The 24,317-nt window shown below is 35.7% G+C and overlaps 1 protein-coding gene across 4 annotated transcripts in view; it reads left to right on the top strand.

Annotated features, from left to right (window-relative positions):
* Positions 1-24,317, top strand: part of LOC124366037 (mucin-17-like) — a 99,316-nt gene that overhangs the window by 23,932 nt on the left and 51,067 nt on the right. The window contains exon 1 of one of the 4 annotated variants that reach the window (XM_046822243.1): positions 18,450-18,600. The exons of the other annotated variants lie outside the window; for them this stretch is intronic. The gene's annotated coding sequence lies outside the window, so the exon portion shown is untranslated. Of the gene's footprint in view, positions 1-18,449; positions 18,601-24,317 lie in introns of those variants that run through there. 4 annotated transcript variants of the gene reach the window in all.

The raw sequence follows: 24,317 nt of genomic DNA, 5'->3' as shown, positions 1-24,317 counted from the left end.
GAGCAAACTGACGCAAGGCAGATTGCCCACTGGCACAGTTCAGCGTCCACGGACCGTGGACACAAAGAGGCGGGCGGATGTAGGTGATTTGACACCAGCGCAATCTGTGAGTGACCACTCTAACTGCACTCTCCTCACTAACACGTGGACAAAGGCCCGATGTCGGATCATTGTCGGATGGCCTTCTACGCCACTCGCTATCCGCTAGTACGTGATCTTTCTCGGTCTTTTTGCACCACTTGTGACTCAATTGGGTGAACCGAGGCGACATAGAGTATTGTAGTGTACTGCGCAATGACAGCTATTAGCCCACTTTCTGTAGACTTGCCATGGTTCTGATTGACTTGAAATCTTAAGAACACGATGATTGGTTGAATCCTTCTTGATAAGTTGTACAGATAACATACCGTGCAGTTAATCAAAGTCGCCGCTTAGTCAGGTAATCATAATTGGACAACTGTGATAGGTCCTCAGCCTCCAAATGGTTTCTCTATAGGTATTATGTGCTAATTATCGTGTACACCCAACATTGCTTTACCAAATTTAACCATCCTTTAAGGGGTTCAGGACGGCAAAATATAAACAATTTATTATAGTACTACTACTGTTTTATCTTCCTATGCAATGATTTAGTTTTAGGAGTTGGTAGAACTGATTTGTTTGCAAGATAGCAGAACATTTTACAGCTGTAAGTGTCTCCATGTTAGATTTTAGATTGCAAATGAGACTATCCAAACCCCCTTAAGTCGTTAGTGTGAATATCAGCCGACAATGTTTTGAATTTCCAAGTATTTTAAGTGTATCACTAGCTCAACAACATCAACGGAACAAAGTAACAAAGGAAACTAAAGTAAAAGACGATCGTAATAATTGGAAAATTGCTGGTACTTGTAACATTGACCCCTTTTAATTCAGCCGTCGACCACGAAAGACGAGTATCTCTATATTAAAATGGCAACCGAAATGCGAGTCTGGAAATTATATCAATGACCACAATCACATTTTGCAACTATAAATCATTTATGAAAAGCCTATTAGTGTACGGAAAAATCAGCTTCAACACCATACTTTGACTACCGTTACCCAAGTGCTCGCTCTGAGGTCATTGATTCTTTGCAGACGATACCAAAATTACGCGTAATTATCAATATTATGTCCCGCTACTTAACATTTTGAGCCAGAGTAATTCGAATGTCACTAGGCAACTAAAAATGCTACAACTATTGGGTATGATAAGCTTGCAAACTACTAATCATCAAAACCGGGGTTGTGTAAGACAGGGGACGTCTATAGTATTAGCAATTAGGATTGCGGCTGGGCCCAGGTAGATTTGCACTGTCTCACACAAGTATAGGAGATTATGATCGGCCGTATTTCCGCTCTGTTAGTCACCAAGTTCATTTCCTCGATCAAATCCAAATTTTTGTTATTTGTGATTTTATTCTACACTGATAAGTATATATGGATCGTAAACATCATAACTAGAAACATTATACCTAACAACGTATAATACACTGGAATTGTAGCATACTATTGCTCAGTCATGAGTCTTAATACTGAATAGGCCGGTCCACTAGGTGACTGATGGATGGAAAATGGCAGGTGCCGGACTGGTCCAAACCCAACCGCAATCACTGATTGCTAATACTATAGTATACTTTATGGCATTGTAGCGATGAATATCACCATGACTACGTATATTCCTCGCCGGAATGAAGTGTATATTGTGGTACAGTGATATTAAATTTGCCAACAAACAACAAACACACAACAATGACGATTAAGGTTCACCAAAATTATGAGCTTACGTAATTCGACAGAGAATATCTTCAATTTACCTCTCTACAGTCTCGGCTGGACCCTGAATGCTTGCCAAGTAAATCCGCTCTCCCAGAAGCAGGGGACTAATAACAAGCGCACCTTCTCCAGATGAACGTGGGAGCTGTTACTACCTGGGATTCGCAACTTTCTCGGCCACACTTAACCGAATAGAAGGCAATCAATCATCTACGCTGTCACTGAGTGTTCCACCCAATCCAGAATTTATTATGGCACCATTTCGATTTCGCAAAGTGAAGAAAATCCTTTGCTAAGTCTAAAGAATTGACTAGCTATTATCCAATCTTACATTAAATATCAGGTCACAGCAGTGAAAACAACTACAGCAACAAGGCGATTAATTTTTGCACTCTCCCTTGTTTTTTCAAGCGTTGAACTGAGCTTAGTTCAAGTTATGAGTACTTTTCACAAACACATTTGTCAAACTTTGACAATCCCCAATGCTTTAAAAAGACGCGAAGAGCCCATTTCCATTTGAAAAAAACATAGGAAAACTTATTTTTTTCGTCAACTTCAACTTTGTCTCAAGGACCTCTCGTGTCAGGTGGTAACGAGAAAACAAATGACTGGGTATTTTGGACTTTCCGTTTTTTGTAAAATTCATACTGTATACAGGATTTGCTGAAGCCTAAATGTATCAAACAGTACATAAATTTGCAATGGAATTTTTAGTAAAATCCCGTATTGAAAACATGAATATAAATTTTCGATTTTAACAGTTTGAAGTCTGTTAATTTTTCATAATGAACTCCATGTTATACTTCAATATGTAGTTCAAGATGACCACCACGGCTACAGGCGATATACGACTCCAAGTAAACAACGTGGGTTACTCCCCGGCTATCTTCCCCGGATATCTGGGTACCCCGGCCTTCTGAGTTACTCCCCGGCTATCTGGGTTACTCCTCAGCCATCTGGGTACTCCCGGCCTTCTGAGTTACTCCTCGGCTACCTGGGTAATCTGGCGTTAATTTGTTTAATTCAATAGAATGGAATTGTTTATGTAACTTACAATATAAATAAATTGTTAAACATCTTTGGGATTAACTTGGGAATTAAATAGGTATCCTTACTTTTGTCCAATCCGAAAACCAATTAGGTGATGTCACACGTTTCCTATTTCGCAGATCACTCCGTCATCAGATTACTGTATAAAATTGTATCCGCCTAATAGCTTCGTTATTGTGGTTAAAACAATTACCAGTTCACACGTTGTGATGTGATGACGCGATTTGCCGTGGTGTCGTGTAGACTTAGGTCGACAAAGGTTTAACATTTTAATGCGTCTGTGTGAACTGGGAAGTTGTTTTGTTCTGATAATACGCAATTAATTGTCACCTCAGAACGTTAATTGGTCTAAGCACAAAAGGTTTGTTAAATTCTCTGAATTTGAAATGTACAAAGTACGAATAAAAGCAAAACAAGTGTCATGGGTGGTTTATGCTTCTTAATTGTATTCAACACTTTTTGAAGCTACAATATTATACACAAAACGTTATTGTACTTCAGAATCATTGTATTATATTTTTTACTGTCATGTTTTCTTGGAATAGCTTTAGTGTAACACATTCTTATGGTCTAGTGCTATAAATGCTTAACACTATTACTTCCGAATGCAGCAGATATGACGGCAAGAGGTCTACCCGGCCAATAATGGCACAGTGCGTTGTTATAATGACAACACTATTTGGATATGGTAATAAATCGCTTCGTGCCTGGTAAAAAAACACTCTCAATTGGCTTTAATTCGTTGGAAATTTATTGGAAATTTTCTGACGTTATGGGGTTTTTTTATTTTCTTAAGTATAAGCAAGTGTTACTGAAATTTATTATAGTTTCCGCGATACAGGCTACAATGCAATGTGTACTGATTTATTTGTATTATACATCTTTTTTTAGGTTGTAACTTGTCTATTCCGAAAAAAAATTAATCCTCATTAGTAAATTCATTAAATTTGCACAACTGTATTTTAAGTATTTATTTTAATTTTTTGGTAAATTTAATTAAATATAGCTTGTTTTCGTATTATTTTAGACATTAATTTTTAATATTTAAAAATAGAAGCATGAAGTATTGTAAATTATGTTAAAGGCAAATTCTGTAAAACATCAACCTTTTTAAACCCTCTTAAAGCTGCTAGTATATCATAGTAATCTTTATTAGCGAGAAAGATCCTGGTATATCGTATGTGTAGAAACTCCATTGCAGTATAAACTGAATGGGGCAATCCGGACAAACCGTTATGGCAGCGCCCCGAAGTTTGTGCTACCAGCCACAGAATGAGCGACAGCTAGCGGAATGTCTGCGCCGTCATCACAAAAACAGCTGATTGGCACTGAGACGCGCGGTGACGGTTGAAGCGACGTGCTGGGTGACTCAGACACCACAGAGGCAGCAGGCGGCAGGCATCGACCGTCCTTCCTGCGATAAATGGCAGGTGAAACTTAATTGGTCCTCCCGTGTCGGAAGGGGACGTTTTCTTCCTGGGACAAACAGTGGGCGGGCTTTCCTGCAATCATTTACGTAACCGGTCATTTAGTAAGACTTAATAATTGCTTACGTAATTTTTTAAAATTTTTATTATTTCATTATTTTTTATACTTGAACTTATTTACAGATATAATTCCTTTTTCTAAGAAGTAATTTACCGTTATTCTAATGCCGATCCCCTTTTAAGCCTTATTCTGCCCGTCTTCATGGGGCTCTGGTTCTGCACGAGGATCTTGTCAAACAGAATACGAGGGAGAGTCGATACAGTTCGAGGTCAGTGGTATTGATCAAAAGTCATCTAATGGTACAAACCCAAAGTCAGACGTTTTAGACTGCTCGGTCGTCGGTACTCCCAACATTAGCCGGAAGCCGCAGCGACCCTGTACGCGATACGTGGTGGCGGGTATTACATTAAAATAAAACCCCACAGTACATTCCCATAGTTTCCATATTCGTTTTGGATATAGGTTTTTTGGGATAAACTTGATTAGCGAATGTTACACAAAACATTCGCCAATTCACAAATGCTATTACTGCATTACATAAAAAGTTAATTTACCAAATGTATGCTTGCTCTCAATAATATTTTTCCACTTCATCGGTGTTTTTTTCAAAACGAGTGGATGGTGGGTAGATCTATTATAAGATACAAGGACTCATGAGTAAGATGTAAATGTATTGAGTTCCTGATGACTCAGGGCAGTGGTGGATTAGTCAAACTTGCGGTAATCAAATCGGAGGTTTGAAGTTCACCTCGCCGCCGCCACCGCCGCCAGTTCTTCCTCCAGATCGTGAATCACGAGAAGTAGGAGTCTCTCAGTCTGCCAACCACGAACCGCGGACCACGAACAGCGCTAGATCTCCCGACTGACCCGGATTCTGTTTCTCGGGTTGGCAGCAGTGTTTCCACACCATCGCTCCACCGTCTATGGCGATGACAACAATGTCCTTCTCGGCTGACTTTCACTGTGCACTCGTTGGCCCGCCGTGACCGATCCGCAAGTCTGCCAACCCGCGGCGTTAAATAACTGTTATCTACAATACGTGTTTATGTACTTTGTTCGAGATTTCAGTCCTTTCAATGCGATGGTGTTGAAACTGGCTGTGAGGAGCGTGATGGGTACAATAGGAGCATTGTTTGGGTTAGACGATTTGAGAAATGAACTAAACAATAATACTCCGCTGGTCTCTCTAGTTATTGTGTCACAACACGTGTAGGTTATATTCAGACTTGATATAATTATACAACTGACCAGATTTTAGTACGTATAATCCGCGAATATTTACGAAACTCAGTCTATAATTCGGGTTTTGGAGGCCCAATACTCGTTCAAAAACTTTGGCCTTAACTTTTTCAACCCTTCCCAAAATTCATATTTACCTTTTTAATATCCATTCTAAAAAAATCGCAGTTACTTAACCCGTCGCCAGCAATCTCATGATAGTGTTTTATGATGTATACTGTTTTTATTATTTCAAACTATTATCCAACAAAATTAAACTTACGATGAATGCAAATAGTTTTTACAATGATCTGTGTAAATGAATAATAACTTCAGAGAAGACTATTTTAAATGACCGATTACTTTAATATGATTTAGGTAAAAAACGTGTCATTGGCTTGAGTGGTCTTTCATATACTCGGTAATGAAAACTCGTTTTTCAGTATGTATTCTTTTAGTTCTCACGCTTACTATGGTGAGCAAAGCAAGCAGCCAACCAAGAACTGTACTAGTTGTTTTTAGATCCCAGGAGGTTCACTTTTGGCCGGCGTACACCCTGGTTTATGAAAAATGGGTATAGCAAAATCCGATGTGTCATATCTGGAAGGTACGTGAGTGTCCAGGAGCGGCACATCACTAACCGCAAATATCGAGATATTGAGGTAAAAGGATGGATCACTAGGCGAGCTACTGCGGACGGTGGCTGTTAGAGTGGAGTGCTGAGTGGAATTTGGATGTTGCTAGCCTTAACAAGAGGCAGTATCTTACCCTACCCGCGAAGCTGGGAGGGGCTGGCAGAGAGCTAGCCTCACCTTCTTCCAAGTAAAGGTGACACACTGAGTGAGATATAGAGCCCGATACTTCTTCATGACATCTCAACAGGATGAGGCCCATACCATCATCATCTTTACCGGTAGCAAAGATCTCTGGACAATCATTTGGCAATAAACTCATTAGAGGCACTAATATCCAGTTTGCGAATAAGCTGATGAAGATAACCTAAGACCTTTTGACAAACGCGATTTTCCCATATTCATGGATAAGTTCAATTCAGGACATATTTTTTGGACTCAGGAAACCCACTCCTTTTGCTCACTAATGAAGGTCCTAGGTGTAGAATATGCAATCAGCCGGAGAAAACTCCTAAACACATTATTGTGAAAGGCTTGAGTTTAGGATGAAATCACCTATTGGGACCTGATGAAGCCTGGTGATGAATCCAATTTCAGCATTAGGCAGAAACTTTTGGATCTCTTTGAAGTTACTAAGATATGCAGGCCCTACTAGTGGAACTTGGAGTGCGCAATAAGCTTAGGTTGACGCATTGGTAACTGAGAATCCGCTATACTCCCATTTTAATATGTATTTTTAGCTTGTAACTAAAGTTTGTTTAGACTTTTAAATTTTGAGGACATGACTAGATCTATCTCCACACTACACGCATGTGTTGGTTATGAATTGCGGTAATACAGTATTTATCGTTTTATCTGATTCATATAATGTGATTTTGTGGCTTGGCTCTAGGGATTATGATTGGTAAAAATATATAAAATAAGACCATTTCCACAGCACTTATTCTGAGTATAGTAGAGTAAATTTACTTTGATAATATTAGTTCAGGATAGAATTGATAATATTAGTTCAGGATAGAATGTTATTATATTGTGTGATGGGCAAAGTATTCTTAGAGCTGTCAGTTAAAGCAACAGTTGCTGTACTTTTTAAAGCCCGATTTGATAAAATAGTACATCTTGGTAACTGTTTCACATTGTTGGAGCACCGCTCAGGTTGCCTCAGTCGCAAATTACAAGAGTTGATATCCGTTTCTGAGTCGAATTGAATCGGTTCCTGGCATTATCGAAATAATCAGGATCAAACCTCTGTGGCCCTTGAAGTCCTTGAATCTACTTTGAGATTGTGTTTGGAACATGTCATACCACACAATAAGCTTATAAGTAGGCCTACCGTATTTTATAAATGAAAAACATGGGTTTTCTTAGAGGAAGTGTGTCTTCAACCCCGGAGTTAAGTCGCTCTTTACCTCTGGATAATGATAATTGTTTTCTTCCGCAGTCGAAGAGCCCGAGCGTGTCAAACGAACGCGGTCTCCGGTTGCAAAATCGCCCACATTCGTCGAGCGAAACGATCTTTGTGCAATTAGGCCCTTGAGTTTCATTTAACACTAATTAACAATTCTTTCGGAACGAGAGGGCGCCAGGGGTCAATTGACCAGCCTCGGTGAAGACGAAAGTGAACGGAATAAGTAAGGATCTAGTCCTGAGTCTTGAGGTAGTCCATGTAATAATAACGTGGCAACACCTCCTGTTTTGTGTCATTTCACCTCTCGCTTTTTAAAATTAATGCGGTGTTACTGTTAATGGTGAACGGCTATAGTTGATTGACTTGATTTACTACCCATATATCGACTTTGCTTGTGTTTAGGATGGTTAATTTAATGTAATATGGTAATAGGTTATTATACTGATTTACATATCTGGCCATGTGTATTGATTTTATTCGAAGATTAATGAATTTTAAACTCATTAGTCTTATGGAAATCATTGTTTTTATGTTGTAGACAAGCAGTAACACAATGCCAACACTTAACATCATCTTCAAATAGTAATGTGAAAGTAGAAATTTAAAGAAGCACTTATTCGTTATTTAACCCAGATGCATTCATTTTAATACGTTTACTATCTTAAGTTAACAAAATAACTGTTACTTTAAGATACTGCTACTTGAATGGGCCATAAAATCAACAACTTCTTTCAAACCTAAAGTGTCTTCTAGAACCCAGCGCTGTTCGTGACATATGTTTAAAACGTGACCAACTGAATGTGTTTGGTCCGGATGGCAGGTGTCAAGCCCATTATCGTATTCTCGAAAAACACCTACGTCATCTGTGTTGGCTATCAAAACAGGATTGATAACGGCCAACAATGTGACAAAATTATCATCGTAAATCCTAATTTAATTAATCTTCATTTCACAAGCACTTGCTAAAAATAAATGTTGACGACAGTTTGCACTGTCGTCGTAACGCTCTGCTGTTCATGGTTCACTGTTAGTAGTAGTTATTTATAGAGTGCTAATTGGTCGGATTTAATAAATGGATTTTTTTAAACTTCCTTAGTGATATTTTTGTACCCTTCGACTGTTAGTGGTCCTCATCGCCTTTCGCCGGTGTTCGAAAGTGATCCCCAAGCCGTAATTTCGGGACAAGAGACAACGCGACGATCGCCTCCATTACCACCATTACCTCTAATCTCCGCCCAATTAGTCCAACTGTTCGGCAAACTTTCGCCTCCAGGCCCCAAGCGTTGACGGCAGAGAAAGTGATCAGTTTTTACACCCCTCAAAGTCAAGAACCACACCAACAAGTAATATAGGTTAACAGTTCTCCGGTTCTATTCACAATACAACAATTAAAACAGTAATATCTACGTTTTTAATTTTCAACGATTAATTAAAATAAATTAACTGTCTCTTCCTTTAGTCATTTAAACAACCATACATCTTCAGCCTTTGATCAGATGAAATAATCTTCCATCAGCAAAATAACATAGTATCACTAATCGGAAACAAATATAACTTTAACAATGTTATATATTGGTGATAACGTGTATAGACTAAACTATAAAAATAAATATTTTAAGAGACTGAAATTTAATAACGAAGATGCATTTTGAAGCATATGTTGGAAGTTTAAAGTCCTTAAGGCGTCAGGAAAAAGGCTTCGGCGAAAAAGCTTAAAAGGCTAAATTATGTAAGAAATTTAATCATACTCAGCCATTGAAAGTGAGTAATATAGCTTGTTTCGTTTTAAATAAATCGAAATTTGTATATAAATTCCGGATAGTCAAAATCCTTCTTCCTACCATAAGGAGAATAAAAATCGTGTAATTAAATAAACGCTTGCTTACAAAAATTATTCATCGTCTTCACATTTCTGCTGGTGACCTTTATGTTCAACACCTGTTTATCACGTTTTTATATAAATCAGATATGAAATGACGAGTTTATTCACAAAATTGTACATAAATTATGTCTGGTATTGTATAACTAGCCACATTACCTGTACCGAGGCTAGTGAAAAGAAAGCACTTGCAAAAAAAATGGAATAACTGTAGTCCAATCCAAAACATCAAGTTCATAAAAAATCTCAATTAGCACATTACATAGAATATTATTTCAAAACTCTACGTTTCTTTACTTAATCATGTATAGTACTATAAATAAACGAAGTATTTCTTAAAATTAATACTAATTGAAAATGTTTAAATCTTTCACTAAAATACCCTCACTTTAAAATTTTTACAAAAGACTTGTTCATGACTTAACTACATGCTTTAATAAACAGTGACAGGATGTTTAACAAATTTGGTAAAACATACATAAAAAAATTAATAAAATATACATTTTGTGTTTGCGTAATACCCTCTTATTTTATTAGTATTTCTAAAATATAAATGGTAAATTGTGATTGCCGGCGTCTTTCTTTCGCGAATTAGTTTTAAATTTATTTTTATATAGATATATATTATAGTTCTTGTGTGAATATCCCGAACAGACAATACCATATATAGGAATTGTGAGTGGACCCAGCCATAGTAAGAGGCGTTCCGATACCTGTCCGAGAAAAATAAGCATTTTTAGTTTTTGAATTAAACTTTTACTGCTCCTCAGAAAAGCATAAACACGGCATTTTTCTGACCTCAAACACTCAAAATGTTCCGGTAAAGAACCCCCCGGAACTTCTTACAGGGAGGTATTCCAGACCCTCGAGAGGTTACCTTTCCTTTTCGAGAGGTTTCTTTTCGTAGGTCACTAACGCCTAGTTCTATGAATCAAGAACTATTTGTGTCAACAATACAGAGCTGTGTTTCGCCATTCCTAAATATTAAAACCATTCACCACCTGTTTAAATATACATACATATACAGTTATTACTATGATATACTTTATAGTACATTCCTTGCTTGTATTGTAAATGTTGTTTGGATATTAACAAAAATCCAAGTTCTCTAGATAAGTAAATCAGCTTCGATTTACCGTAATTCAGCTTACTTGTCCTCGTACGAATATACGAATGCAAAGAAACCTGTTTAAGTCCTTATTCTGCATCCGTTTTAGGTTATTATGTTTAATTCCTAATCCATGTGACTTTCAAATTATCAATGAATAGTTCGTGTTCCAACGATATAGTAGAATATATTTTCTAAAACCAATAAAAATTCCAGTTGTTTGGGTATTGATGTTATTCTTTCATCAACGCATACCTACATAAATTAAATAATTTCTCGATCATAATATATACCTACTTGTAAAGGGTTTTCAAGTTGAATTGCTATTCCAATTTTTTTAAATATCTTATTAAATAGCAACTCATTTAAAGATACTTTAATACTAATATGCCAAAATGGGTTTGGTAATACACGTTATTAATAATTTGCGATTGTACAATTTTGCTTCACAATTTGCTATATAACACAATGATGGATTATTTACATTTTCAATTAATTCAACAAGTAGAAAACCGCCTCTTTGGTTATTGTAAAGACTAACCGGCCAAACTAATTTCTTGGTGAACCCATTTTAATCACATCGCGAAGGGCAATCTTTGTTCCATAATTTGTTTCATCCCACTCGACTCCGACGCTTGTGTATATTTATACCCAGTGTTGATAAGATTCAGAACTGTAAGCGTAATCAAAGAACAAACAAAACGATCGACTTAACCTATACACAACGTCAAACGGGGTTATAACAGACAATGTACACGCACACGGTTTCGTTATTTCGGCATGAAATGTGTTCACTTACATCTTATGGAACACGAACTATACTCATTGATAATTTAAAGGCGACATGGATTAGAAGGATTGCTTTTAAGTGGTTCCTAAGTGTTTAAATGGCCACCTTTGATCACTAAAAGTTGACAATGAAATAAAGCCTCTCCTGCCGATGATAACGGTGTTCCCCAGGGATTAGTGTTATCAGTAAACATATTTAAAATCTTTTAAAACTGAAGCACTTTCGCAGGTTGCATCTTTTTAACAAAATCGTATCCATTGGAATATCCGCATTGAAATAAAATGTTAAATAAGCCCTCTCTTCCACTGCGCATTGTTTTTAAAGGATTTGTTTCGAGAAATTTATAAATATTATCGGTAAGTGAATGGTAATGAAATCACCGGTGATGGTAATACCAGTGGTATAAATAAGCCATTGTTTGAGCCGAATGCGATGTTACCTAGCGCTATTTTCGCATTACGTATCCGCGAAGTCACGTTTGTATAACATATAGAGAGACTTCTTTTTGCTTAGTGCCTCCCTACTAGCAAATAGAACAATGCGTATTAAAGATTGAGTAAGCGGGTAGGACACACTACTCCGTTATGTTTTGGCTAGCAGCGGCCTATATCACTAAGGTAGCTCTACCTCTGCCACAGTTAACTAGACCTATCGATCAACCCTTTTACCCCAGTATCTCGACATTTGCAGATAGTGATGTGCCGCTCCTGGACATCCGTGGGGTTACTCAGTGACACATCGGCTTTTGCTGTACGCAGTGTAGGTTGAACTGGAAAGTATAATAGCCTAAGCTAATCAAAAGAATAAATGTCTTGTTAAAATTATTCTTGAATTGTTGAAAGTTAAATTAATCAAAACATAAATTTTAATTTGTTGTGGTCGACCAAATGTAATTTTGAACCACATCAGTAATTTTTTTGGCCAATACTAAAATTTATATACTATTTGAAGTTTTTACGAATAATAATGCAATAATACCGCAAATAACTCGCAATCGGGTCTCCAGGTGTATACCGTGTCGAAAATATCTTTAAGCCAATAAAATATTAATGAATTATCTAAAGATTTTGATTGTGTTAGCGATATTTTTTTAGTGGTATGTGTCAGAAAATTGATATGATAGTTATGACCCGTCACGTAAGCCTAAGAATTAAGAACATATATATGTGTGTATATATATATATATATATATATATATATATATATATCCACACTGACTTTTAAGTAATATAGCTCAAATGGATCTCCTAATCTTGGTTCTTAGGTTTGTGTGGTCGCTGTCGCTGTAATAATTATTTTCTCTAAGTTTTCCAGTTGTCAGACTACTAACAGGGCTGACATAGGTAGAAATTCAGTATTTTTCAGTCACTCTCTAGCCTATTTTACTTTCAATATTACTACACTGAAGTATTGTGAAGGAGTAAAGAGTAACAAGAGGAGTAACGAAGCACGGCCTTGAATATCCGATTCATTTTGAATTGAGTGCATTAGCAGCTTCTCTACGGTTTGTAATTAAAAAATTTGCATTTTATATAACTGCTAGTAGTTCTGTACTGTTTGTATTATGTATGAACTAGATCTATAAAATTTAATCAATGCCAATTATTGACGTCTGCCATCATTATACTTCACACATAGTGATTTTTCATGTTAACACGCAACTTTGTGTTAGTAACTACCGCTAGTTAGTTGTGATGTTAAATATAGATCAAGTCAACATCTCCCACCTGTCTCACCACAACCAATTAACCGAGATTCTCTTTTCAATCATATTTCTGAAACATACACGGATTTTACTATGGAAGGTACCGTTATAACATAAACTGTTATAATTGACGGTTGCGTATAAATGTTTTGTGAATAAAATGTACGTTATTGTCTCACCACAACCAATTAACCGAGATTCTCTTTTCAATCATATTTCTGAAACATACATGGATTTTACTATGGAAGGTACCGTTATAACATAAACTGTTATAAATGACGGTTGCGTATAAATGTTTTGTGAATAAAATGTACGTTATTGTCGTTATTGTCTCACCACAACCAATTAACCGAGATTCTCTTTTCAATCATATTTCTGAAACATACACGGATTTTACTATGGAAGGTACCGTTATAACATAAACTGTTATAAATGACGGTTGCGTATAAATGTTTTGTGAATAAAATGTACGTTATTGTCTCACCACAACCAATTAACCGGGATTCTCTTTTCAATCATATTTCTGAAACATACACGGATTTTACTATGGAAGGTACCGTTATAACATAAACTGTTATATTTGACGGTTGCGTATAAATGTTTTGTGCATAAAATGTACGTTATTGATGCGTTGGATTTTTGAAAGTGGCCCAAATAGTTGGGATCGATGTCAATTTTTGTTGGAAATATTTTTCTGGACTTAATTTAATGACATCCCGCTATTTCCACCCAGAATAAACACTCATTTTTAACGTATTTGTCTTCTACCAGTGGCAGATCCAGGGGAGGGGCCATGGTCCCCTCCGAGATTTTGAAATTGGGGTATTTATAAAAAGAACTTAATACAAAAACGTTAAGTTAAAAACTTAATTTTTTATGGTAACTTGTGTAACCGTAACAAATAAACAACTTTATGAACTACACTTTGAGTATCCTAAATTCCTTTCTAAACATTTTATGTTTTGTTGTATTGGAATGCAACATTTCCTATTACAATAATAATAATGGTAAACTAAAACTCGGGTGGCCCCTCCGAAAGGTAGGATTGGATCCGCCCCTGGTTGTATTAAATGATGTTAGACATGCTGCATTAGACTAAACGAGACTTAAATAGATTATTAACAAAACAATGCCAGCCTCACCTGAGTATATAGGGAAAGGATAAATAAACTTCTCAGAGATTATTATAGACTGCTGGAGCTGGGTGTTATACGATTATCATAGTATTACATGAGTAATTAAAGTACATAATGTTAAAAAGCAATATCTGACTAACTGAAGTACATAATTTTGAGTCAAATTTGTTTACAAATGCAGCTAAGTGTGCTTTTTTATACGTACTCCTACATGTTCTTTATATATTTTTAAGTAGGACGTTGAATGAATTGGAATAGAATTAACCGAATTTTACGTAATACGAAACGTTACAATTTATTCAATTTAAACACAGACTAACTTGTACCATATGCACAACGGTTTCTGTCTTTAAAACTAACCTTCTAGATGTAATAGCAATGTCCTGATATTTATTGCCGAAAAGTACATTTTTACAGGGACAATTTTTAAAATTTGCCATTGCGCGATACGTGCAGCTAAACGCCGCCGTTTTACAAGCTAATGGAAGGAGGTTCGTTTTTCCGACAGCACTTCTTTATATACAGTGCTTAAAGTAATGAAAGTTAAGAGACCATTTACCTACTATTTCTCTGAATACATATAGAAGGGCGTGAAACATAACACTTTTGGATTAGATTTGCAGAAGTTGACCTGATTTTAATTTTTTCCAACCTACCTAAATTTTTTATGACATAATTACGTACACTAGGGAAATATCAAATACATTTCCATTGTATTACAATGTAGGTTAGATAATGGTAGAAAATAGTTGTGTTAATTGTCAAAGTAAGTTTTGTCCAAACTGAGTTTCGTATTTTCAGATACTATAAAGTATAAAACTTACCCTTATCCATTAAATATGTTTTTTGTGATTTCACTTTACAGGTTACGATAGATCGCAGGTGTTGTATAGAACTGCAAATTGTTTATGTTGCCATTAATTTAAAAGAAATCGATGGCCACAAAAGCCTTTTTATTACAATTAGGGAAATTAAAGTGTAATTTGTTGCAGCCGAAGGTGAATGAAGGTTTGTCAAGTCCAATCATGTAATTGTAACAGGGCCATGTTTCCGATCATGAATGAATGCCTATTTTACAGTCAAACGGTTTGTTGTTAGTCGAGGACACAGACCAGTACAGTGACAAGTGGACAGCATATTAATAGGTAACTGTATAACGCCGGCCTGTCCCTATCCTGACTGCAAGCTAAATCTTGTTGCCTTCGTTAGTGTTCTCAGATCCTGACCCACCTCGCTTGCTGGTTGGTTACTCCCCACCTCGCGCGCCAACCTTTCACCTTCGTGTCAAGGTGTTCTGGTTAACTCGGCCAATTCTAGAGATCTTATGTTTTTCCACCATGGGATACAGTATCCAGTTGTTTTTCATACCCAGGATGTCAACACCACCTATCCAAAATTCAATACTGCGATTGAGGATAAACCATTCTAAATATACCTTCCGAAATTCCCAAGAAAATTTGGTGTAAAAGTTGTGTTTAACGTGTTTTGCATTTAAACTTTATTTGTCATATGTTTTCAATTGCCCCGCCCATAAGTGGATCTAGTTTAGGATTGCAATTTTGCTTGAATAAATATGTTCTTGTTTGTATCAAAAAAGAAAATTATATTTTCGGTGTCTGGCGTAAAACAACGGTCATTAAAAACTTGCACATTAAATTTTATAAGAACTTAAGTATGAATAATCTAAGTTCAGAAGCTAGTTCAGAAGTTGTCGATGTTCTTTAAAATTATCCAAAAAGACAAAACGTGTGGTAAATCCTGCTTCGTTAGAATTGAAGGAAAATTTTAAAAACAAATAATATTTATGAAATGCTAACTGAACATAAATGTCTTCATCCTATCAGACAAGATTGGTCACGTAAACAAAAATACTATTAGAAATAGGATGGAAGTAAGTAGATAATGTTGGATGAAAATCTATGTAGTGGATCTATGTATTATTCCACAGAAAGCAGTGGATCACAATGAGAGTAGTGAGAATGGTTCATCACTGTGATAGAGATTCGATCAGACAAATTACCAGTCAAGTCAATCATCCACACTGCTGCCGAGAAGGAATGCCGATATTTCCCATGGTTGGAAAGCAGAAGATGGACGGATAACCATTTCTGTTTGCTGTTCCCCAGGCTGGCACTGCCTGTCAGCGCGCATGATAACACTTTCCCTCGAGTATACAAGGTTAGCAGCTGGCATGCAGCCTGCATCAGTGTTCTGTCGATGACACAGTTCTCTCCCTTGGGAAGGGAAAGCATGAGAGTCAGTCGACCGGGATGGAAACACCGCCGGCTGTTTCCCATGCATTGTCTTTTGTTCATTGTTTCCAACGGCCGGCGACTCTAGACAATGAGATCTTGTCGATGGACGATGTATGGATATTAATGGCAGCCGTATCGTGAAGTACTCGCGGGTTCTGTATGCCAGTTAAATATCTCGAGAGAGAATAGCTCTCGAGCTATAGAACTCTGTTTGAAAATTCACTTTTTAGCTGAGCGTTACCGAAACCTATCACTCATGGAAATTTAATGTCTGGCTGTCCATCTGTCTGCCTATCTGTAAGATATCTCGAAAACGAACTGAACCTACGACTTTAAACTGTGCATTTATATGTGAGTTCGATTATGGTACTTGTAAATCCTGCAATCTAATTTGGCTGAGCGTTATAGAATAGTTTACGTTTGCCTTATGGGTAACCTTGATGAGACAGTAAAATAAATAAAATTGTACACAAACTTTGTATAATATTCATTATTGATTTCAATATGTGACGTACAATAAGAACATTCTTTTGTTGGCCTTATGGATAACCATGATGGTAACGAGGAAACCATTGGTTAAAAAAATTTGTAAACAAACTCAGTATTCTCATAAGTGATTTTATTATGCGGCATTCAATGCAATAATTTATGTATTGTATTGGTGTTATGGGTAACCATGATGGCATCAAGAAAACCGTAGAATAAACAAATTTGATGTTGTACATATAAACAAGTCCTCTGAGTTTGATGATGGTGGCTGACTCTTCAAGAAATTTAGCTGATCGTTAGCTAAGCCTATATAACTCATAGCTAACCCTATAACTATAACTTAGCTAAGCAAATGTTGAGTTCAGCTCCCATCTTCCACAGTGCAGCGTTTGAAATCTGGCATTGCCACAAGCTTGACTCCTGTAATCTGAAGTCAAAATCCGTCTCCAGAAAAAGTTGGAAATGAGAAAGCTCACAACGAACTCTTTGCATAGTTTCGACATTAGAGACACCTACACCTATACAAAGTCGTCTAAACTATGATGTTTTAGACACGATTCAAAGACATTGTGGAGCAACCGAGTTTTCTAAACAGAACGTAGCCATGGTGGGTAGGGATGATTCAATACGAATGTTGAGTTTAGCTGCATTTCACATTCAGCTTAGTGCAGCGTCTGAAATCTGACTGATGATACAATGAACACCTCTTCATCTATCAGCAGATTTATCTCAAGAACGTTTTAAAATTTGGCATTGACCTTCATTTCCACATAGACAAGAATGACGTCGATGAAGGAGCTTGTCTCCATGGGCGTCAATGAGCGTCATTGAAGTCTATCACACTCAAAAGAACTTTTGTGCAGGAGTTTTATCTTCTGTTTGCCTGGAGACTGTAAAAATCCCTTCTCTGTCGAATAGGGCATCTCAAGAATTAAACGGGCTAAGGACTTGAAATTTCGCATGCAACTTCAGCGAAAACTGTTACGCTACACGTGGGTGGCGTAGTAACTAATGCATTATTTCTATGAAATAATCAGTATAAGTACTATGATAACTCAAGCAATATGTTGCTTCCTTGTGCTGCTAACATGATTGTTGAAAGCACAATATTTAAAAACTGTATTCCATTTACTATTATTATCGTACTTCCTAATTGTTTACTAGTATGATGAAGTATAAAAGCGAAGTTTGGAATCTTTACAAGAGTAATAACGCATCGATATTCAGATCACACCTAGTTATCTCCTCTTTTGTGGATAATTGTATAACAAGGTTGTAACAATTTAGAGGTAAAACAGTTAGTGAAGGAAAAGGCTAGCGATTAACTTTATTGCGGCTTGTTGTAGGAAACAAACAACGCTGCACGTGCGGTTTGTTTTGACGTTTATGTTGCGCACGTCACGGCCGAGGACGTTATATGATTGATAACGTTATCGTATCGTGGGGGGCGGATCTAGCGGACATCTGGTTATATTTTGTGGTAGTGCAGTGTCTAGCACAGTCAGTTGGAGTTCCGCGGTTAATAAGTATCCACTGTTTCAGAGGATTTTTTAGTCGATTTTGTCTACCCATTTTCTCATCATTACGGTCTTCCGAGATGAGCTCACAAATTTTGCAACCTTAGACGTCCTGCTCATATTTTTTGGTTTGTAAGCTGTTTTTGTGTTTATTTTAATTTACGATTATAGTTATTTAATTTTTAAGACTTTCGTCCAGTTTTGTATAAATATTCACTGACTATAATTCCGAACAAAACGTACGGAAGGTCCGAGTTCAATTAATGTTTAAGCTTAAATAAGGATTTCATAGATATTTTGTAGTTTTAGTTTAAGACTATCTTAGGACGTAATATATTAAAACTTTAGGTACTCTATAGCTTACGTTCATTGGTTGGACCTTAACTTTTAATCTGCAATTGAGATGTTTAGGATATTGTTCAGTAGTAAAAAACCGTACAAGTTCAGTTAAGGATTTTTTCATGTGCCTATTTTCTTTACTTAATTCTGAACAAGATAAAACGCTCAAATTGACAAAAATGTGTTAAAATATTATTTTCTACACATTACTTAGCTATGGTGGAAAGGGTTGATTCAATACGATGCTCGATTCCTGGAATCCGGAGTCCGTCCGAAGAGATCCAAAACAGTCGTCGACGGAGAAGCTGAAAAAAGAACTCTGTAAATCGCTTCAACACCAGAAGCACCTTGACTACAAACAATATTTAAAAAAAATTAATAAATCTAGTTGAACAGTAGTTCTCGTCATCTTATCAGAGTGCACTACGATGTTTTTAGACACGATCCCAAATCACGATGGAACAACCGAGTTTTCTACACAAACCTTAACTCATCATTCGTATTAAAATATTGTCAAACGCTTGAAGTATTATTATTGTAATTAAAATTAATAAATTATCATTATTTGCTTATTTGGAGAAAATGAATACCGGTTACTATTCGTAATTAGTATTGATTGTACTTCAGTCTATGTACATAATTAGTAATATTTATAATTTTAATACATTCTTGAAACTTTTGGACTCATACGGATCTTAACACACATTACGGATTTGTCATGTTATTTTGTATTGCTTCAAAACTGTATTAGTTAACCTGTTACAACAAACTCATAGAACCATGAATTGTTTTATTTCTAAGTAGCATCATCAAAGCAAAAGCATGTCAAATAATACTTTTCCAATATTTTTAAGTCTCTTTTTGACAAATTATGTATGTTTCAGTGTTTCCACAGCATTTTTTTCATACTATTACTGAAGATATAAACCCCCATTATATTTAAAATTGCGTCTCTTCCACGAATTCATCTATAATTCAGTTGTGCGATTACACTTGTAATACCTCGAGTTTACGTAACAAAAGAAGCCAGGTTTCGTAATGTAATGCCTTCAATCTTCGTGATCTCGCGGATCAGGAATGATTATAATACGCGGATACGCACGCGTAATCAACGATGTCTAGAGTTGCGCTGTCGTTTTCGTCGATGGACTTTCCCAGTATTCCTTCATTTGATAATTTATTGCTCAATCCATCCGGGGAGAAAATATTAATGTTACTTGGAATTTTCTTATTGAGCGGGATTATTAAAGCCTTGTACAGAAATGTACATTTTAAATCCGTGGTATTTTATGTTCTTATTTTTATCGTAGCAGTATGGAAGATTAAAAAACTTATTAATACGTATGCAATCGCTTTTTAGTTTTTCTTGTGAAGTTTGTAGGTACTTTTTAATATTTATATAAAGAAGTACACATTTGGGATTTTTCTGAATAACCAATAAAATTATTAAAAAAATTAAAATAAGCGTATGAATGTTTATTAATAATATATTGAAAATGAGACATCACCTATAATCCTACGATTAAAAATAAGTTGAAAAGTGCATAAGTGTTAATATTGTTCTTATGGGGCTGAAAGCAAGATGGTTGCCACTACATCCGGCTCTTAAGTACTGTACAATTACTGTCAAGCTATAATACTTGTATGATACACATCTATCTACAGAATAAGTTGTTAACACCTTCACTGCGGCACTAGTCAAGTACCGATTTTAGAACAGCTGGGATAGTAGTAAGCTGCATCCACCGCAGTCAATGTCTTAAGCTATGATACATATCTAGCTACATAATAGGTTGTTAAAAGACTTACAAGTTGTTTTTAATACTGCAGTAATTTATCCTCTGAAACCTGCAATTTAACCTCTAAAATAGAGATTAAATTTAATCAACGTTGTTCTTATTCAGAGTATCACATTGTTTGCCTGCTATTTCGTTATCATAAAACTGTTGGCTGTCGTTCTGGTGTTATCAGTAACACTTCCTATTGCGATTTCATTTCATAAATGACAACAAAGGTCAAATTGAGCCTCATAAACCGTCTAGTTGTTTGACTCCTCTATTTTTCAGGCCCAAATAATTTGAATCGTGTTCCTAACTCTATAAAAAAACCAAAGACATAAAACTATTTCAAAATAAGTTAAAAACGTGGCTTTTAGAAAAAGCCAAAAAAGTGACTTGCTTGCGTTTATTGGTTAGTCAGATAGGTTCTTTCAATGCACATTTTAAGATATATTTTGGGTTTTGGTATTTGTAAATACATACATAATTCATTTTCTTAATTTTATTACATTTAGTAACTTTATTATTTCTAGTATTTTCAATTGTATTTGAATTTTTGTGTTAAGTATGTGTTTTTGTCAAGAAAAGAGAAGTTATAATTGTTCACATTTAATTAAATTAAGAACGCTTCACTGTGAACTGCAAGTTTTTAAATTGACAATTATCGACTTTTAATATATAAATAATAATTGTTAGTTTAAGTTGTGCTAGCCATAGGTATTTTATATTATGGATACTACTTCCAGGAAAAAGTCTTTTTTTAATTGTAAACTACTACAGAAATACATTATTTCTTATTCTTATTCTTCTTGCTCTGTTAAACGTGTAAGCTTCAGAACAGTTAAAGGATTCAGATCAGGTAAATTCAGTTAAAATAGCTTGCACTCACTGCCTCGGTCCCAAAGAGGTTCTGATTGTTTCCGCCAACCACTGAACATAAATCTAAACAAATCTGCGAAATTAGATTCAAAACTTTTTGATTTTGATAATGTATGATTGGTATAACTGTAGTCAATGGTTTTATAACAATTTAGCAGGTTAATAGAATATTATCAAAACTTGTTATATGGTTCTAGATGAGGCGACATGGGGGCCATGGCCCCCCCAAGATTATAAAAAAGTTTTGATGGAAGAAATAAAACTATTTTTCTCAAATTCTACCCATAAAAAATAAAATAATTTAACTTAATAGATTTAATTTGAGTATAGCCTAAGTAGATTTCCTTCTAAAAATTTTTATTCTTTCTTGTATCAAAATGCAAAATTTAACATTCTGTTGCAAGTAATGACAATTATAAATTAAAACCTAGGTTGCCCTTTCCTAAAGTCATTACTGGATCCGCCCTTGATAACCTCACACTACTTTGCCATACTAGGTCCAAGTCATATATGTATTTATTTTGAGTATTTTTAGCAATTAATTTTCCTTGTGCAATTCAAAATACAGGTTAAGATTTGTATACTATGTTACCAATAAATTGAGTACGACTACTAGAAAATCGGAAAAAAATCGCCAGAACCACAAAACCTGCTTTCTACCACTCAACGTCAGATTGTAAAATTAATAGATTAATTAATTTGAGAATTTATACCTTTGTTTTGAAAATTATCTTGATAATTACAGATAACTTTACAAGTAGCACGCCCATCAATGTCCAACCTTAATTACTTTAAGGTATTACTGATAAAAGCGTGTGGTTCGTAAAAAGCAATATGTGATGATTTCAAGCAAGTGTGCCACCATTGTGTGCTGCTTTGAAAGTTTAGTTTGAAATAGGTAATCAGTCTCTAAATAAAATAATTGTAATATAGTATATAATTGTTTATTCAATTCTCCTTAACCATTAAAATGCATTAAATAATACACGTATCTCAACATAAACAGTGTATAAGCAAGAACGTCGGTTTTAATAAAAAATTGGTGTTTATCTCTAAATATATGTACGTGATTAGGCCTGTTTTCGTCTTTGTAAAATAAAATAAGTAGACTAACTGCTCAGAATTCAATTATGAACACTTAAATTTATAGGAAGTAATAAATATTGCAAAATGAATAGTTGACATGTAAGCGTAATACTATAGCTTCGAAGATGAATATTCGCTGTACAAGGTTTATAGGTCGAATTATTACGTACGGGTTCATTGGTTACAGAGTTGAAATTTCCGTTCACTTTTTGCCCTTCTGTTTTAAATTCATTAAAAGAACACAACTTGCGCAGAAGTAGTTTCTCGAATCTAGAGCCCTTTCTTGCCTGTTGAAATTCAAAACATAGCACAGCTGGGGTATAGTGCAAAATACGGAGGTATGCATTGTTCGGTGAGGTTCGTTAATCGTTGGTTCTAAAAAAAAACGATTTTCTTGGCCTTCTTCTTCTAATAGGAAAATAAAAGGATTTCACCATCCGTTTTTTGAAAGAGAGACGCATATTAATAACCACAAATTTTGAAGACTATGATCTGTATAGTAAATTTCTCTAAAATAAGTTTGAAGAAATTACAATATCATTGTAAGGAAACGCAAGAAGTTAAGAAGATTAAGATTGAAATCTAAACGAAGTTGACTCCTCAAGGCGTGGTGTACACAAAGCCAATTTCTCTGATTATTTCCAACTGTGTATTCTATCACAGGATCGGAAGCACTATGTAATCTAAGCGATTGTAGAATGCAGCAAGCACGTCGTCCTGTAGCCGTCCTGCCTGTCACAAATGTGGGTTGCTATGGCCTTGGAAATCCCAGCGGGAAGGCTGGATTTAATATGTAATTTCACTGTCATTACTTGGGTGCAATGAATGTTGGACATGGCCGAGGAAACTGCATCCGATCTTAATGTACAAGTTTGGTTTGGTACAACCAGCCCCATTATAATATGCAGACTGGTTTAAAGATCGGGCACATTCGCTCTTACCCAACCCTTGAGTGGGCCGACTATAACTGGTTCATGTAATGGCAATTGCTGGATCTTGAATTACATAGGTTGTAATTACAGCTCTTGAGCGTGAAAAGAAATTTATCACGCCTTAATAAAATTCAAAATAAAACCTCCTACCTTCCGGTAACATTTTCGTAAAGTTGAAAGGTGGAGGTTATCCTAAAAATAGATGTACCAACTAAACAGGATCAAACAAAACAGAAATTCTTAAAAGAAAACATTATATCTTGAATTTCCATAATAATGGCATTTTTTCCTTAGGTTTAGATTTGTAAAAAAAGTTCCCAGTTTGAGCTGATTCTGCAAAATTGAGTTCAAAATCCTAGAGAAGAATTCGATATAGCTTTATAGAACATAGTTTTGTGGTTTCAGAAATCGATTGGCGTAATATTTTTTAAAAACAAAATTACTGAGGAGTGCAATGAATAAGAAATTAAAATTTATTGGTTATTCTCCTTTTAGGGGTCAATTAATTAGGTATGTTTACCTCGCCAAAACCAAAAACAACCGATGAGGTGCTGTCGTTCCATCGGACTACAGTATAAAACTGAATCCGTCGAATGGTTTCGTGCAAGAACGTAGCCAGAACAATACTGAATTATTGAAATTAAAATTTTGTTTACTAAAAACGTTTTGGTAAAAAATAGAAAATTTTGGGGGTGGGGAGGTCCCTCGCTGGCCTTTGGCTTCGTTTATCGTTGTTAAAATTGCTGAACACCACACCACACAACACACATAACGCAACAAAATAAATGTCCAATTCACACAGACACATTAAACTGTTAACGCATGTTAGCT

The sequence above is a fragment of the Homalodisca vitripennis genome, chromosome 7 (genome assembly GCF_021130785.1).
Source record: "Homalodisca vitripennis isolate AUS2020 chromosome 7, UT_GWSS_2.1, whole genome shotgun sequence".
Lineage (NCBI taxonomy): Eukaryota > Metazoa > Arthropoda > Insecta > Hemiptera > Cicadellidae > Homalodisca > Homalodisca vitripennis.
This window is presented reverse-complemented; position numbering and strand designations above follow the sequence as displayed.